At 35.6% G+C, this 6,379-nt stretch overlaps 1 long non-coding RNA gene across 1 annotated transcript; it reads right to left on the bottom strand.

Moving 5' to 3' along the window:
* Positions 1-3,143: 3,143 nt before the first annotated feature.
* On the bottom strand, positions 3,144-4,531 carry LOC127164858 (uncharacterized). Its single transcript, XR_007827711.1, has 2 exons — positions 4,344-4,531; positions 3,144-3,940 (listed from the first exon to the last, which is right to left on the bottom strand). It is a non-coding gene; the product is annotated as an uncharacterized LOC127164858 (long non-coding RNA).
* Between the last annotated feature and the right edge of the window lie 1,848 nt (positions 4,532-6,379).

The following is a 6,379-nucleotide window of genomic DNA, read 5'->3' as shown; positions in this document are numbered from 1 at the left end:
AACAGCTCTGCTCACAATGAGCCGTTTCGGTGCATGACTCTTTAAATGATGAATTACTGCTCAGCACTCTGCAGTAAAATGATTTGTGCAGACATAAAGAAATTTAGTTGTGTTTGGTGGTGCATTACCATCAACAACAAACAAATCGACTGCATCATAAATGGCTCTGGAGAAAATTAAGACTCTTCTGTCCACTTTTACGTCCAACTGGGTGTCAACGGGTCCTTAAAAGGTCCTAAAATGTCTTAAGTAACATTTTCCTAATAAAAGGCCTTAAAATGTCTTAAATTCAGATTTGATGGGTCCTAAATATTTTGGCCACATTACCGCTAATTTTTTTTCTCCCCCCGCAGTAGTTACTGCGTCATCATCAGACAGAATTGCAGTAGCAGAATACAGGTAGAACTTACTTTTTTTCTATATATAATTTTCTCAGTGTTAACCAGCGACGCATCGAAACAAGAATGATTCTTCTGATTTTAATATATTAAACGTAAACAATGATTGATAATGGATAGTTTCTGGTATCAAAATCATGCTGCCTGTCTCTTTGTGAGAGACTTCAAAACTAATAAGCGTAACAGCACACATAAAAAAACTCAGAAGAAACACACTGAGGTAAAAATTCTAAATGTGTGGTTTATTTATAACATGATATAGTTCAGTAACTGTTAGGGAGCTATTTTGCTGAATATTCTCACAGTTGCAAATGTTGCATTGATTTTAGTTCAGTAAATGAGTAGTTAGTCAAGTAGTTAAGTTACGTACATTTTAGAAACAGTATTTACTGTTCCAAAACAAGGATCACAGCAGAAGTATCACACATTCTCCAAGCAACGCACTGCAGTGTTTTGTTACTGAATGATTCAGCTTTTGAACTAATCAGTTGAATGAATGACTCAATAACTCATTATAGGACTTACCGCCACCTACTGGTAGTTTAGCATGTTTAAAAGTATGCATTCCCCCCCAACATTTCTTATTTGTATATTCATAAATGTATTTAAAACATTAATCTCATAACATTATTTATAGCAGCTGTAATTTTGCAGTGTAAATTGTTTAATCCGACTGGTAACAGCCCTATAGGATTTACTGATAAATTGTAATAATTTGAGATGAAAGGTGATGGATACATGTAAAGGTTTAAAAAATAGGCCTTTATAAAGGTAAATAAAACGTGTAGATTTGAGTATGTAAAAGCTGATAGAACACTGATGAAAATATTGCTTCAAAATAAATTGTTTACACCACCAAAAATCTTGGTGATGTGGTGCTTTTGTGGGGATATTTTGTGTGTAATATTGTCTCCTTATATGAAAAGTCCACTGTATGTTGTAGTAATAAATTTTAAATTATGAATGAAATGCAATTTTCTTTTTACTTTAAACACATTAAACATTACATATATGTATGTAATATAGTATATATTTCCATGACAGGTTTATGTCTTAAATTTAGTATAAGGTGGTATTAAAAAGGTCTTAAAAAGTCTTAAATTTCACTTGTTTATATTTGTATCTGAAACCCTGTTATGAGACGTTGTCGCTACAGCTGTTCAGCTGTGTGGAGAAAACAACGGACAGCGTACAACTGGCTAAGGGGGGAATATGCTAATTCGGGACAGTCCATCAGTGACCATGGGCAGGGCCAGGGCAGTATGCTCAAGAAATCAAAACGGCTTGATAATTGAGACTGTGTAGGTTTTTTGGGGATTGAAAAAAGGAATAAATGGATTTTTATCATTGTAGGGTGGTTGTGAATGTAAAAGTGAATTGCATCCAATGTCTCCTTTAATATACAGTGTTTTTCTATTCCAAAGCTTTTTTTTGTCTCCCCCACCCATATATAAATGGCATATGAACATGGTACTTGCTTTGACATGAGCATTAGACATTAGATGACGCACCTTCAACTCACCTGCATGTTTGGAAAGTTTAAAACCACATCCTTCTGGATCAGTGTGAATGAGTGAGTCAAAGTAAATACTTCACAAAGCATGTTATTACTGTTGTTAGCCCACACAGCATAAGACCTTTAGATCAATACAGCCTAAAGCTTTGGACTATTATGCCAAAGGTCCTGCATCCAAAAAAACCCAGGGGGTGAACTTAAGATTCACCTTATAACCCTTAACCTCAGGCTCTTCTAGGGTCACATGTCTCTGATACAAACAACCGACTTTACAAAAGAAGATTGTTTATTAATACAACATTCATTATGTATGCAAGGACCATTAGTGTGTTTATATTGCTCAGACATTCTGATTAAAATTTTATGTTCTGTTTCCCCACTACTGATTTCTGGAGTTAATTAACATATAGACCTAGGGAAAAATAAATGTTCTAAAATGTATTTGAAAAAGGTACTTAAAGTTAGCTAAATTGAAACAACTAATTTTGTACTTAATGCACTTTTAATTGTGGAAGTAGTGCTGAAGGCCAACTAAAGATACACTGAAGTATATTTGATTGTGATAAACTGGAACTATTGCAAGTATTGCAAGCAACTATTCATGTACTCTTTAAATATCTTGCATTTAAAGACCGAAATTATTACAAGTTCATACAATCTTCATCAATAGGGACGTTAAATCACATTTTACGCATAATATTAAGAAATGTGCATTGTGCGCCTGTAGTACTCCAAATGAAGTTTTATTACAATTTTTTATATCAACAAGTCTTGAACGATATGTCAATAAATATGTTAATAGATTTGTTTGAAATAAATGCTTTTTAAATATATTACATTTTTACTAGGGGACTCTTTTCATACTTTGTTTTTTTTTTGGAGAAAATATCTGTTTGTACAAAGACTTTGTGTTTTTGTATACTTTTTTTTTTTTTTTTTTAAGCTGTCATTGTCTGACATTGCTAGAATTCACCAGGGTTGGTCAAAATCCAGAAGAATTGGCTGCCCTTCAACAGAATTTGGCCACGCCCCCAGATTTGGTTGCACGCCACAAAATGGTAAACAATACTTATTTAAAGTGATATGAAAGATCTTTAAAATTTAAATTCTGTTTGCTGCCTTAGTTCAAATTAAAATAAATTCAGGAACTGAATTCAAAGTTGGCATTCTCATTTCAGTACTGAATGGCGTAATGCCCACTCGACAGAAAACAAGACGAGTGCTGGGTGTCATGACAGTGGTAACTCAAATGCAACATTTTATTGATGCAAGACCAAATGCTAAACCTAAGATTAACAAAAACTTAAACGGCATTCTTTTGCAGCCTTACAAGTACTGGTATTTCTTTCTGGAACTGCAAATGTACTTTCTGTATTAACATGAATTTCCATTAGTAATTACTGTTTGATACTAACAGATAACAGATAGCATACTCCCACAAGCATTACAACACATACTAACAATGCAACACAAATTTCACAACTCTGTAGCAAGGAACTCAAACTGTCATCAGCAGCTGTCAGTATGCTCAGCATGCTAAACACAAGCTATCTAAATCATGTTCAGACTGTAAGAGTACTTTAATATAACATAATGATCTTTGATACAGATAGCACTGCATTAATGGTACTTTTCTGGCATTTGTTGTTTTATCATCTATGTATCCAATCTACCAGTTCATCCATCCAGAAAGATTGCAGCAATATAGAGCTAATAAACACAAACGCACACTATAAATGATTCAATTATATGGAAGACATCCTGTGGTTCTTCTTATTTGATTTTTTCCAAAGACATTTTGCACAAGCATAAGTAGCTAAACTTACACATGCGCTGCTGCACACAGAGGGTGTAACAGGGTCACTTGTGTCAAACGAAGTGTCGAAGTCCTTTGGAGACTCGTGACCCCTCTCTTGGGGTATTTGACAAACTGACACCCCCTTAAATCGAGTGTCAACCACAGTCTGTCAAATACTCTAAGAGAAGAGTCTAGATCATTGAGAGACCGGTAGATGTGTGAAAAGACCTGAAGAGAAAAAAAAAGATATTAAACCATGTTTAGATCAGGAAGCTCTGTCCCTTTCAGTCTTCCCTCTTCCTTCTGTTCGTCAGAAATACTCAGACAAGCTGAATAATCAATGATTCTTAATTTCTTAGAAACATTTTTTTAAGATTAAAGAGAGTCCTTGAGTGGAGAGCAGCACCCAGCTCAAAATATCAGGTAATTATAAAAATCAAATATGAAAAAAAGCATGGAGAAAAAGAGCAAAATCCTTTTGAAGACTTCATACAAGTAAATTCTAATTTTGCATTTTGTTAGCGGACGTTTTCTTAGCTCACCATGCAGCTGCTTCTCTTTACTTCTCTTCCGTTTTTAATACTAGTTTTTTTGTGTTATCTTTCTAGCCTAGCTGAGATGATGTTCAAACCTTTGATCCGCTCGCTTCAGCGTTGGTTGGATCTTCAGGGCTCCTGGTGTTGGCCTGGTCTTCCGCGGGGGCTCTCCGGGGCACGTACGTATCAGGCGCTGATGAGTGTTTGTGTGAAGCGGACAGCATGTGTGTGATCACTAATAAGCCACCAGCACGAGGAGGAAGTAAAAGGAGGAAGATAACACGCAGGCTTCAGAGCAGGAAATATCTGGAGGTTAAGAGACAACACTATATGTGTTAAAGTAGTTGTGAAATGTTAAAAAAAAAGCTCTGAGTTTGCAATAACACCCACAAACTCTCCCGCCAAATTACTCCACAAACTGTAGCCCTGTTCGTGTTGCATTGGGCTGGCCTTCCCTGTAAAAAAAAAAAAGAAAAAGAATAGAAAGAAAAGTAGAAAAATAGATCATGAAGACGTTTCACCCTAAAATGCAACACAGTGCAATGTGTAATTCAAAATATGAGTAAAACACATTTGACAAATTAATACAAAGAATCCCTTTATATGTACACAAGGCCCTATTTTTATAGACTTTTCATGCATTGTGTAGGAGCCGGGTGCACACTGCATGATTTGGCCGTCTGAAAAAAAAAATCATTAATCCTAAACGATTCGTTCAATCCTAGGCTAAATTCTGTAGTCTTTGATTGTTAGTTTGACATATTGTTCACAGACAGCTGATTATTGACCGTTGCGATCAAATTTTACCTCTGACGAAATTATGCCAGTGTCACAAGATTTGGCGTACAGTCCTGCGGTGTGACTTCTCGACGAATGGCAAACTGTCTTCGGTTTTCTAATCGCCGTAAAATCCAGCGCTCCCGGCCCACTCACGGAATTCCTATTCGTTGCCTTTGCTGTGATAAACACCGGTTGCGCCATGCTTTTGTGTGGGTGCGTGCTGCTTACATCATTTTAAATACGCGGGTATTGCCGCCGTTCATAGACTTTTCGTGATAGCCAACATTTCAGCAGCCTCGCGTGCAATGCGGCTCACAGTCACTTGTGGACACGTTTTCTTGCGGGCACCCGTTTTTAATACGTCTTCACTGTCTGACATTAATGACAACTGAGATCCCACATCGTGACATGATCATCATGTTCGTACAGTCTGACAAGCAACAATCGTAAAGTACTATTATAAATTGTGCAGTGTACAACTGATGTGCTTATGAGTGTACCTTACGACCAGTGTTGCTAACGCATTTCAAGTAACGCGAATTACGTAACCAGATTATGTTTTTCAAGTAACTAGGAAAGTAACGCATTACTTTTTAATTTACAAGAAAATTTCTTAGTTAAGTTACTTAAGTAACACCAGTTACTTTGTTTACCTATTTCTCTCCCTATGTTGAGAGAAATCAGGAGTAAGTGCAGAGGCGTTGTGTGCACTGTGTAAACATGATATTACTGTAGTTCTAGACTAAATGTGAAAATGCATTAGCATGCATAAATTCATCTCACTCACAAAAAAAAAAAACAAACTGATTTAGTATTCCTCAAAATGAATAAAAATGCAAACTCAAAATATGATGCAAACCTGCAATAAGTAAAAATGTTAAATAACACAAATATTTAATTCCATTTTATTAGCTAATGTCTTTGCTGCTGACCTTCGATGATCCAGTTCAGCCATATTAATGAGCAGTGTTGGTTAAAGATACTTTTAAAAGTAATGCATTTCAATTTTGCGTTACTCCCTGAAAAAGTAACTAATTACATTACTTAGTTACTTTTTATGGAAAGTAATGCGTTACGTTACTTTTGAGTTACTTTTTAATCTGGGCAGGGCTTGCTTCTTTGTTTTTAATATAAAACAATTTTCACGTAAAAGCCCTTTTACACCAAAAGTAAAACGAATTCACCTCAGACTGAAAGAAAAGTACATTTATGCAGGAGATCACTCTTCAGCTATAAAAAAATGAGGCACAAATGTTAGTTTATTTAAAGTAATTTTTTGCTTATTAGTATGGCTGAATTGCATCATCGAAGGTCAGCAGCAAAGACACTGGTTAATAAAATGGGATTAAAC

This window comes from Labeo rohita, chromosome 5 (assembly GCF_022985175.1).
Source record: "Labeo rohita strain BAU-BD-2019 chromosome 5, IGBB_LRoh.1.0, whole genome shotgun sequence".
In the NCBI taxonomy this organism is placed as follows: domain Eukaryota; kingdom Metazoa; phylum Chordata; class Actinopteri; order Cypriniformes; family Cyprinidae; genus Labeo; species Labeo rohita.
Note: the sequence above shows the minus strand (reverse complement) of the source record. Positions and strands in the feature narration are given on the sequence as shown.